The 12,445-nt window shown below is 43.4% G+C and overlaps 1 pseudogene; it reads right to left on the bottom strand.

The window, feature by feature from the left end:
- Window positions 1–11,974: 11,974 nt before the first annotated feature.
- On the bottom strand, window positions 11,975–12,199 carry LOC121290275 (annotated as a pseudogene).
- Window positions 12,200–12,445: the final 246 nt, after the last annotated feature.

Below are 12,445 nucleotides of genomic sequence, written 5' to 3'. Positions count from 1 at the left end.
TTCAATGAACCAGTGTTGATCCACTGGCTTGATAGTAATGGTAGAGTAGGGATATGCCAGGTCATGAGGTTCCATATTATGGTTGAGTGCAATTCTGCTGCTGCTGATGATCCACAGCACCTCATGGATTCCTACTCTTGAGCTACTAGATTTGTTCAAAATCTATCCCATTTATCAGGGTGTTAGTGCCACACAACAGGATGGAGGGTACCCTCAGTGTATAGACAGAACTTCATGTCCACAAGGACTCTGCAGTGGTTGCTCTTGCCGATATTGTCATGGAGAGATGCATCTGCGGCAGGCAGGTTGGTGAGGATGAGGTTACCACCTGCCACAGACCCAGTTTAGCAGCTATGTCCCTTAGGACTTGGCCAGCTCAGTCAGTGGGGTTATCGAGTGGGGTGATGGACATTGATGTTCCCCACCCAGACTACATTCTATGCCCTTGTCACCCTCACTGCTCCCTCCGAGTGGTGTTCAACATGGAGAAGCACTGATTCATCAACTGAGAGAAGCGATTGGGTGTGGTACGTGGTATTCAGCAGGTGGTTTCCTTGCCCATGTTTGACCTGATGCCATGAGACTAAATGGGGGCCGGAGTCGATGTTGAGGATTCCCAGGGCAACTCCCTCTCAACTGTATACCATGTGCCACCACCTCTGCCGGGTCTGTCCTGCCAGTGGAACAGGACATACCCAGGGATGGTGATAGTGGTGTCTGGGACATGATCTGTAAGATTTGATTCCGTGAGAATGACGAGACAGCTCTCCCAATTTTGGCACAAGCCCCTAGTTGTTAGTAAGGAGGATTTTGCAGGGTTGACAGGGCTGGTTTTGCCATTGTTATTTCTGCTGCCTAGGTCAATACCGGGTGGTCCGCCCAGTTTCATTCCTTTTTATTGATTTCTTTGCGGTTTGATACACCTGAGTTGCTTGCTTGGCCATTTCAGAGGGCATTTAAAAGTCAACCACATTCCTGAATTACTAATACTTAAATAAGTACAAGCAACTGACAAGGAGCCACTAGATTTATAGACCAATGGACCCTTAGGAGTAGAAATGATATTAATAACTCTAAAATTGCAACAGCAGTTTTTCCCAAGCAAAAAGGGAGAAACAGCAAGAAATCAAAGTTACAACTTGTAACTTTAAAATAAATGTTGCAAAGAACACATCACTGCTGGTGCTCACCAATTTGTTATACATGGTAAACGGGGCAAATTTCCGGCAACCTGCTCCAAAGAAATATAATTAGAATCAGGCTGAATGGATCACTTGGCTTCCACCCAGGCCTCAGATTCAGGAACACTAATAGCACTGTGGGAACATCTTCACTGCATGAAATGCAGTGTTTCCAGAAGGCAGTCCCCACAACTAACTTTTCATGGGCAATGAAGGAAGGGCAATAAATGCTAACCTTGTCAGCAAATCACACATCTTCTGAATGTACGCATTAAGTCCTACAGGAAAATGGATTCTGGCTGAGGTGTTCTGCACTGTAAATTCGTTGAACACCTCTGTGTTTTGCCACCTTTTTGTTTGATGACTCCTCCTGGCCCTTCTCACGAACATATTGGATTTCTATGACTGTCACTCTCATACATGCCTGTCGAAAACAAAGCAGTAAGTGTGAAGTGACAATGATAGGCTTTTGCTCCTCTTCAATAAAGTTCTCCTCAGTGGAACACTCAGGATGAAATCATTGTAAAAGCCTGTCACCTTTGCTATTACCGTGTTTTCAAGGAGAATATGGTACAATGCCAGTTCACAGAGAGCTACATGCACTTTCCTCTGACTGATGTGAGAAGATTTTAATAATAAGTTTCGCAATATCTTTTTGCAAAAGATAGGTTGATTCACAATGACCCTGATAAGAAGTAAAGGACACATTAGAATGAGCTGACAAATCTCCAAATTGTGTTGTTGCAATGGATTTCCTACCTCTGAGCTCACAAGTGGAAAATGTCTCCTGAGATTCTTCCTCCTGATTATCAACCTACCATTGACTCTGGCTGCAAAATAAATGACTTGCAAGACCATAGCCTCTCTACAGGTCCTCAGGATATCCCAAAACGCATTACAAACAATGGGTTACTTTAGAAAAATGGTCATTGTTACAAAGGGAAAAGCAACAGTCTATTTGCTCACAGCAAGGTCCCACAAATAGCATATGGTTTTGGTTAAAGGAACAAAGTTGACCAAGGGTTAGCCAAGAGTGCATCCACCTCAACTTCCTGTAGTGTCGCAGGATCTTTTATAACAGCCTGAATCTACCAATACGACCTCAGCTTGATGTGTCATCTGAAGGACAGCATCTCCAGGCATACCTCGCTCCAGTGGATAGCCCTTGCACAATTTATGTCTGGAAGGACAGAATTGAAATAGAAAACTGTTGACCTTCTTATATTTGTGGCAGAGTGGAGTAGAGTGGAGAAAAACAAAATAAGGGACCAGTAAACTAGGAGGAAGGGAAGATGGTCACTTTGTCCTCAAAGTCTCCAACAGGACTACATAGGCTCATTGCTCAACTTTATTAGTCAAGCACATGGTCAGGTGAGGCAGAGCAATGATATTGTTGGTTGCATTAAAGTGGCTCCAGTAAATCTTCTGATATACCTTCATTTTTTAACTTATAGAGCTGAGATAAATCAAGCAGAAATAAACAGTTTACTTTATAAATCGGCACAGTGCTCTTAAGGAATTAGATGTGTTGTTGCTGACCTCCAGTGACATACTCACCCTGTAGAGATGTTCCTCAAGCATTGCACACACCACACAGTCTGCTCCATTTCCATGACAACCATTCATCAGTGTTTTCTTTTGCCAAAAAAAGAAGAATCACAGCTCCATGACAACACCCCCACCTGCCTCAGGCAACACATTTACATATTTAATTTAGTTTTGAACAATAAACTCTTCTGAATTTCTCTGTATGTATTAATGCCCCTACTTAATGGCAAATTTGCAGCACAGAGAGAATTCAGAATGAATGAAATTATTTGTAAAAATGGTATAACAGAAGATGGAAGGAGTTCTGCCGACATTGAAAATACCTTTGTCTGACTTCGCTCTGTATGTCAGGATTATTTGGCTGACATATAACTCTCAGTTGTACAATGTATGAGGAAGATGTCCAGTAATGTGCAGAGGTGATTATCTTGAAGTCCCTTTGTAAAGTAATCTGTGGAGTCTCCATCAGTAGTATTTCATGTTTAAAACATAAAAATTTAGTTTTACCGGCTCAGCAGTTCGATGTTTACTGGAATCCTAATGCAATCGCTTTGAAAGATCTTTTTAAAGTGGCCCACATCTGCATGTGAGCTGTGACGAAATCAGTCGCAGAATGAATTGGTGATTTCTCTTCATTACCGCTACTTGCATTTATTTGGAATTTGGAATGTAATAAAGTGCTTCACAGAGGCAAAACCAGATGGCAAACAATGGCAGGGGCGAATTAGGAATGTTAATCAAAAGCTGAGGGACAGTCATGGCTTGGTTGGTCGCGCTCATGCCCCTGGATCAGAAGATTAAGATTCAAGTCCCACTTCAGTTACCTGAACCAAAAGTCTAAGCTGACACTCCAGTTCAATACTGAGGGAGTGTGAAAGTGTTGCAGGTGCTGTCTTTCAAATTAGCTGACAAACTGTGGCCCCCTGCTCTCTCAGGTACATTTTGAAAAAGAGAAGCTAAGGTGCCCCTAGTATCCTAGCCAACATTGATCTCTCAAACAACATTGTTAAAACAAATTATCTGGTTGTTGTCACATTGCTGTTCATTGGGTTTTGCTGTGTGCAAATTGGCTGCTGCATTTCCCATATTACAACAGTGACACTTCAAAAATACTTCATTGGCTGTAAAGTTCAGTTTTCCGAATCTGAGACCAAGGTGTGTGATGGAATACTCTCCGTTTGCCTTGATGAGTGCAGCTTCTACAGCAATAAAGCCCAGCACAAAAAGCCCGCTTGACTGGCAATGCATCCACCACAATAAGCGTTCACTCCCTCCACCACCAGTGCACAGTGGCTGCAGTAGGTAACTTTGGTAAGATGCACCGCAGTAACTTGCCAAGGCTTCTTCAGCACCTTCCAAACGCATGATCTCTGCCAACTGGAAGGACAAAGGCAGCAAGCACATGGGAAAACCACCTCCTCCCAAGTTTCCACCCAAGTCACACAATATCCTGACTTGGAAGTATACCACTGTTCTTTCATCATTGCAGGGTCAAAATCCTGAAATTCCCTACCTCAGACCACTGTGGGAGCACCTTCACCACATGGACTACAGTGATTCAAGAGGTGGCTCACCAACACATTCTCAAGGGACATTCAGGGTGGGCAATAACCGATGGCCTTGTCAGCTTTGGCCACACTCTGTGACCAGATAATAACAGAAAACACAGCTGAAGTGTCTGCCATAGAGAGTGTGCAAGATTTGGGGTAAAGAAGGTGAGTACAAAGATAGCCACAGTTGGAAAAATGGAAAGTGTGCACTAGCAAGAGAGCAAGAGCTGGTGGAGGTTCCCGAGATGGGGGCGGAGGGAGGGAGGAACCAAGAACATTGACAACCATAAAGAATAGTACAAGGATTTTGAATAAAATACATCAATACACAGAGGAATTGCTACTAGGGTGGCAAATACAATCTGTTACTTAAGAACTGTGTCATAAAATGGTTTCAAAGCCTGTATTTTTTGAGATCAGGTTCAGGATTTGGTGGGGGAGGAATTTCTTAATTGGTGTTCCTGGTTATGATATCGTTTCTGAGGAACCAGGCTCTGGCTAGGTTGCTAAGAAAATGGAAGTTAATTGGGAGATGGATTTCAGCCATTGGACAGAGGCAGGCAGGGATAAATGTCAGTTTCAGTTCAGCAGAAAACAGAATAGGACTAGGCAGGAGGTTAAAGCAGTGTGCAAGCTAGCTAGCTAAAAGAACTGAAACTGTAGAACTGTGTGAACGCCTCGGATATGCTGCAAAGCTGAGTGGTTTCTACCAGAGCCAACCATGCCGTGAACCAGGGTGATTTGAGTGGTCAGATGAAGGAGATTCTGGAAAGCTATGCCATCAGGACTGTCATGACCCAAGAGTGAGATGTTCCACCTAAGTACGTCTTATTGGAGATAATCATGTCTGTGGATCTCAAAGGGAGCAAAACAGTTATCAGGGGCTACTTGAGGATTACACCCTGCATGACTAAGACTGATTAAACTCTACCGGAGATCTGGGAAGAATTTTGGGGACTACAAGTGGTGCCACATGTTGCCACGCATAGCCCTAGAAATGTACGAGATTTACCCCAGTTGTATCAGCTCGTTAAAGTGAAGCTTATAGGCTCTACTGAATACAATTTGCATGTGAATGTTTGATTTGCCTGTTAATTTATGTTCAATGTGTGTTGATTTTAGTTTGATTATTCCAGTAAAGGTTTTAGAAAATGAAATCTTGTTCATTAGGTTTTTTACCCTGGTGTCATTTGGATAGTTTGTTTTTTTCATGTTCCTGGTCTCATGGCAATCGTAACAGTTGTAAGTTTTCAAATAATCATTTGCAAAGGGATATCAATTCCATTTTCTTGATCTTATTAGTTTTAGAAACAATTCAGAGTTGTTGCAGGGCAAAGCTTCAATTCCGAATGAACAAGCTTACCAAAAAGTATTCAGGACAATCCCTAGATGAAGAAAATGTGAAAAAGAAACAGCATAGCCTCTCCTTCCACATGAAACTTCACCTCAAATAATTCTTAGCAGGAAAGAATGGAGAAATTTGGAGATAGCAGTCTCAGAAGGAGGCACTGGGTAGATGCATTATAATATGTATTATACATGTATTGTAACAAATTATTTTTTCCTGAGCTTCATTGACTCCTCATCCCAGTCCAGTGATTTTGAAAGAAAAATCCGTGGCTTCATCTTCAACTCATGGCCTCAACCTCCCTTCTTACCTATGTAGCCTCCTCAAGCCTGTCTCTACCTGCTGTGAAAACATTTCATCTGCTTTGCTACCCAATGACGGGACCTTTTGCTTTTTGGAACTCCCTCCTTAAATCCCTTTTTCTTCTTACATCCATAAGACCATCAGACTTAGGAGCAAAAATTAAGCCAATCAGCCCATCGAGTCTGCTCCACCATTCAATCATGGCTGATAAGTTTCTCAGCCCCATTCTCCCACCTTCTCCCCGTAACCTTTGATCCCCGTACCAATCAAGAACTTATCTATCTCGGTCTTAAATATACTCAATGACCTGGCCTCCACAGTCTTCTGTGGCAATGAGTTCCATAGATTCACCACTCTCTGGCTAAAGAAATTTCTCCTCATCTCTGTTCTAAAAGGTCTTCCCTTTACTCTGAGGCTGTGCCCTCAGGTCCTCGTCTCTCCTACTAATGGAAACATCGTCCCCACGTCCACTCTATCCAGGCCTTTCAGTATTCTGTAAGTTTCAATCAGATTTCCCCCTCATCCTTCTAATCTCCATCGAGTATAGACCCAGAGTCCTCAAATGTTCCTCTTATGTTAAGCCTTTCATTCCTGGGATCATTCTTGTGAACCTCCTCTGGACCCTCTCCAAGGCCAGCACATCCTTCCTGAGATACGGGGCCCAAAATTGCTCACAGTATTCTAAATGTGGTCTGACCAGAGCCTTATAAAGCCTCAGCAGCACATCCCTGCTTTTATATTCTAGTCCTCTCGAAATAAATGCCAACATTGCATTTGCCTTCCTAACTACCGACTCAACCTACAAGTTAACCTTAAGAGAATCCTGGACTAGGACTCCCAAGTCCCTTTGCCCTCCGTATTTCTGAATTCTCACCCCATTTAGAAATTAGTCTATGCCTCTATTCTTCCTACCAAAGTGCATGACCTCACACTTCCCCACGTTGTATTCCATCTGCCACTTCTTTGCCCATTCTCCCAACCTGTCCAAATCCCTCTGCAGCCTCCCTGACTCCTCAATACTACTGTCCCTCCACCTATCTTTGTATCATCTGCAAACTTAGCCAGGATGCCCTCAGTTCCTTCATCTAGATCATTAATATATAAAGTGAAAAGTTGTGATCCCAACACTGACCCCTGCGGAACTCCACTACTCACTGGCCGCCATCCTGAGAAGGATCCCCTTATCCCCACTCTCTGCCTCCTGCCAGACAGCCAATCTTCTATCCATGCTAATACCTTGCCTCTTATCTTACTGAGAAGCCACCTATGTAGCACCTTGTCAAAGGCCTTCTGGAAGTCCAAGCAGATAACTTCCATTGGCTCTCCTTTGTCTAACCTACTCGTTACCTCCTCAAAGAATTCTAACAGATTTGTCAGCCATGACCTCTCCTTGATGAAACCATGCTGACTTTGCCCGATTTTACCATACAATTCCAAGTATTCTGAAATCTCATCCTTAATAATGGACTCTAAAATCTTACCAACGACCGAGTTCAGGCTAATCGGCCTGTAATTTCCTGTCTTTTGCCTCACTCCCTTCTTAAACAGGGGGTTACATTAGCGATTTTCCAGTTCTCTGGGACCCTCCCTGACTCCAATGATTCCTGAAAGATCACCACTAACGCCTCCACTATCTCTTCAGCTATCTCCTTCAGAACTCTGGGGTGTAATCCATCTGGTCCAGGTGCTTTATCCACCTTCAGACCTTTCAGTTTTCCTAGCAGCTTCTCCTTGGTAATGGCCACCATACTCACCATGCCCCCCGACTCTCTTGAACTTTGGGGAAGTCACTCGTGTCTTCCACTGTGAAGTCTGACGCAAAGTACCTATTCAGTTCCTCCGCCATTTCTTTGTTCCCCACTACTACTTCTCCAGCGTCATTTTCCAGCGGCCCAATGTCCACTTTTGCCTCTCTCTTAACCTTCATATATCTAAAAAATCTCTTGCAATCTTCTTTTATATTACTTGCTATCTTACCCTCATATTTAATCTTCTCCCTCCTTATTTCTTTTTTAGTTGTCCTCTGCTGGTCTTTGTAGGCTTCCCAATCCCCTGATTTCCCACTGCTCTTCGCCGCATTGTGTACTTTCTCTTTAGCTTTTATGCTGTCCCTGACTTCCCTTGTCAGCCATGGTTGCCTCATCCTCCCTTTAGTATTCTTTTTCTTCCTAGGGATGAATTTTTGTTGTGTCTCCAAAATTATTCCCAGAAACTCCTGCCATTGCTGTTCCACTGTCTTTCCTGCTAGGCTCATCTCCCAGTCAATTCTGGCCAGCTCCTCCCTCATGCCTCTGTAGTTGCCTTTATTCAACTGTAATCCCTCCCATCTTTAAAAATCATACTTCAAACCTACTTGTTGATAGAGGCTTTAGGCCATTTTCTCTAGTTTCCTTCCTAATCTTGCTTGGATCTGAGCCCAAACTGTGAAGCAGCCGCAGTGTTTTGCTAAATTGAGGATGCTACATCTGTGTAAGTTTTCATCATGCGAAATAGCTGGACAAGGGGACTGCCTGTTCATTTTTCATCAATGAACTACGTTGGACAGAACAGCCTCATCATCTGAACCACATTTTGAGCTCTTGTGAAGAGCTGGGCCACAGAAAGAAGGAGGAATGTCCCCAGCGCAATCAATCCAAGTGCGCCACTGCAGCAAAGGCAGAGTCTTGTGAATAATTATTCCATTAAAAAAATAAGTTCTGGTCAGTGAAAACCTTATAGTGGTTTCATATGCATTTGTGAGCACATATGTTAAAAGCCTGAGGTCGGAATGTAATGAAGAAATATCTAGCCAACTGGAACCTCTGAATCTAATTTGGAAACATTTTGAGCAATCCTGAAGATTACCCAAGATCTGTAGGTTCACAAGTTATATTCAAATGAAGCAGAACTCCCAAACGTCATCCCGTGTCATTTGCATTTTCAGGTTGGCGAGGGTGCAACCGAGTCAGCTGTGCGGCCACCAACCTAACAACGGCCTATTGAGGCCATTCAAAAAGCAATTAAATCAATTAGCAGACCTGCCCGTCCAACGTTAAGGCTGATGGGCAGGCCAGGAGCGCTGGCGGCCACCTGAAAAACTCATGACTGAATTAAAAAATTAAGATTCACTTTTACTTAAAGCTATGTCTATGTCCCAACTCATGTGACATTGTCACATGAGGGGACACGGATGGTAAATGAAATTTTCCACATAATAACTTTTTCACTTTGGGAGCCGATCTCCCTGAGCCAACACTTAGTCTCGGGGAGATCGAAGCGCTCCTTCACGCAAATGCACAAAGGAGCGCACTTCCACATTTGCCATCCCCCACCACCCACCCGCACAGGAAATGCATTCTGTGCGGACTTCATGCTGGGCGGGCCTTAATTGGCCCGCCCACGAAAAATGGCAGCGCGCCCCCAATCATGGGCGCCGTTTGGAGGGTCGCCTGCCCACACCCGATCCCACACTTCCCACCCAACAGGGGGAAAATGTTGCCCCAGTTTCCCGACCTTCCCAGCCCCTCTTTGCAACCTGTTTCTTCCACTGGTAAGAAATTGCTGGCACACTTATGATCTTGACAGGAGAGCTGCGAAAGAGCAGTACACAAATCATGAAGAGAGCAGGGTGTGGAACTACCATTTATAGAATATCAGAACTTCCACTTGTCATCGTTCTGAAAAATCCTAAATTGGGAAGGATAGATATTGGAAAGCTGTATAGGGAAATAAAGATTAAGCATTTTCCTCATTCCTCCCAGCACTTTGTAGACTATTTAAAGAAAGATGTATTTATGTAACACCTTCTCATTCAATTTGTTAACTTACAATTATTGTTGTCAGGTAGACAAATATGGAATTCATTTGTACACAGTAAATCCCACAAGTAGCTTTAGGATTGGTGGTTAGCTAATCTACCTTTAGCAGTGTTATTTGCGAGAGTAATGTTGACTGGGATCTGAGGATAACTGACTACTCTTCGATTAGCTTTGTCAGGGGAATCTTTAAACAGATAATGCTGCATTCAAAGAACAATGTCTCTGACGGAAAACCCCCATCAATACAGCACTATAGTTTCAGCCTGGGTTATGAGCTTTTATCCACTTAGGATTTAAATCCCAAATGTTCAGAATGAAGAATGTTACCAGCTGAGCCAATGTAACGCATTTTTAAAATTTTTGTTTTTTTAATTATTTCATGGGTTGTGGCCATTGCTGGCAAGGCCAGCATTTGTTACCCATCCCTAATTTTTTTTAATTCATTTTTTTGGGACTTGGACATCCCTCATTACCCTTGTTCAGTGGGCAGTTTAGAGTCAACCACATTGCTGGGTCTGGAGTCACATGGAGGTCGGACCAGGTGAGGACGGCAGATCTCCTTCCCTAAAGGGCATTAGTGAACCAGGTGCAATAAAAGTTTCATGGTCACCATCACTGAGACTAGTTTTCAATTCCAGATTTTTACTAATTGAATTTAAACTCCACCAGCTGCTGTGGTAGGATTTGAACCCAGGTCCCCAAAACCATTATTAGCCTGGGTTTCTGGATTATCAGTCCAGTGACATTACCACTTCACCACTATCTCCCCCCAGCTAATAAGAGTTGCAAAAACACTGTATAAACTATGAAACCTCTAGCATACACTGGAAAGAAAACAAGTAGCTGACATCAATCAGACTATCACATTGGCATCTTTGTGTTAAATTCAAAGCATTTCATCACGACAAATCATTTTACCCTTCAGTTCACTCACACAGATCCATTGCCCCCACAATGATTTTGTTCAAAATTGCCAGGCGTTTGACAATCTTTTCAAATCTTCTGACAGCTATCTTAAAAAATGTATTAAACGATATTCCCAAGTTGAAGCACCTCTGATAAAAAATAAATATGTTTTTTAAACTTTTAAGAAATCCAGTTTTGAACTCGAGCGACAAAAGGGATAACATGGACCTTGTGCAATCAGGTAAAATATGTCAGCGGCATATTTACCTCTCTCCTAGTTTTGAGTTCTATTGACCTCAAAGTCAAAATGACTGAGAAAAACTAAACACCGTTGACACCATCTTGCTCTTGTACTAAAAAGTGAGGCGAAATGAGTGCCTATTTAATGCACAATCAATTTACGGAAAGAAGCACAATACTAAAGTTTTACCCTATGTTATTATGATGGAACAAAGGGCAGAATTTTACCGTCGGCGAGCAGAGGGGTGGGGCCCACTCGCTGACATGTAAAATGACGCAGGATGACATCAGGGAAACCCCCTGAGGCCATTGACAGAATCAATTAAGCAATTTAAGGACCTGCCCATCTAAGCTTAAGGCTGGCGGACAGGCCAGGAGACCTGGCAGCACCTAGAAAAAACATGAAACCTCATCCAGCAGCGGGATGAGGTTTCACGTAGGGTTTTAAAAATTGTAATAAAGTTATTATGTAAATTATGAACATGTCCCAACTCATGTGACATTGTCACATGAGGGGACATGTAAGGGATTTTTCTTTTCTCTGTTTTTAATATTTTTAAAAGTCGAGGCGATCTCGCTGAGGCTGCACTTAGCCTCAGGGAGATGTGCGCTCCTTTGTGCGCATACGTGCGAAAGAGCGTACTCTCGATTTTAGGGATCCAGCCCCCGCACAGGGAGTGCATAGCGCTTCCCGCTGGATGTCACGCTGGTCGGGCCTTAATTGGCCCACCCATGTAAAATAACAGTGTGGCCCCGATCGCTGGCAGCAATCAGCTCCGTGCCCGCCTGCGATTGGGTCAGGCTCACCTACCCAACATACGGAAAATTCTGCCCAAAATGGAAGATTGAAGCTATGGCTGCATAAAAGATCAGTGACAGAAGACAGTGAGTTCCTCCCTCTCCTTTTCCCCCACACTTCGTTCTCGACTGCCCATGTACTACTAACTCACATTAAGTCCCATCCACCCATCACCGCTGTGTGTTCACTGATCTACATTGACTCCCTATTCAACAACCGCTCCCTTTTAATATTTACAATCTTGTTTTCAAATCCCTCCTTGCACTTCATTGCAATATTTAAACCAGATGAATTTTGATAAACGTGTCCACATGGCAGCAAAGTCCTGACGGCAGCAACAGCCTGGAGTAACAGGTTGTTCACATCAGAACTGAGGGGCTACCGTGCAGGTATATTACTTTAACATGCCAATATCACAAGTACCTTTGACTGTACAACCACAAGTTGATGAATGTCCCTTCCAGCCCACTGGAGAACCCAACACCAGGGTGCAGAGATCTACCAGCAAGGCAGAACAGAAACAAATCTCTGTAACCTCCACCAGCCTTACACCTGCTTGAGATCTCTGTGCTCCTCCAATTCTGGCTTCTTGCGCATTCCCAATTATCATTGCTCGACCACTGGCAGCCATGCCTGCAGCTGCTGAGGCCCGAAGCTCCTGAATTTGTTCCCTAAACCGCTCCAACATTTTTTTCCTGCTTTAAAACTTAATTACCTCTTTCACCATACATTTGGTCACCAGTCCTAATGGGCAGAATTTTATCAACAGAGTC

Source organism: Carcharodon carcharias, chromosome 17 (assembly GCF_017639515.1).
Source record: "Carcharodon carcharias isolate sCarCar2 chromosome 17, sCarCar2.pri, whole genome shotgun sequence".
NCBI lineage: Eukaryota > Metazoa > Chordata > Chondrichthyes > Lamniformes > Lamnidae > Carcharodon > Carcharodon carcharias.
Note: the sequence above shows the minus strand (reverse complement) of the source record. Positions and strands in the feature narration are given on the sequence as shown.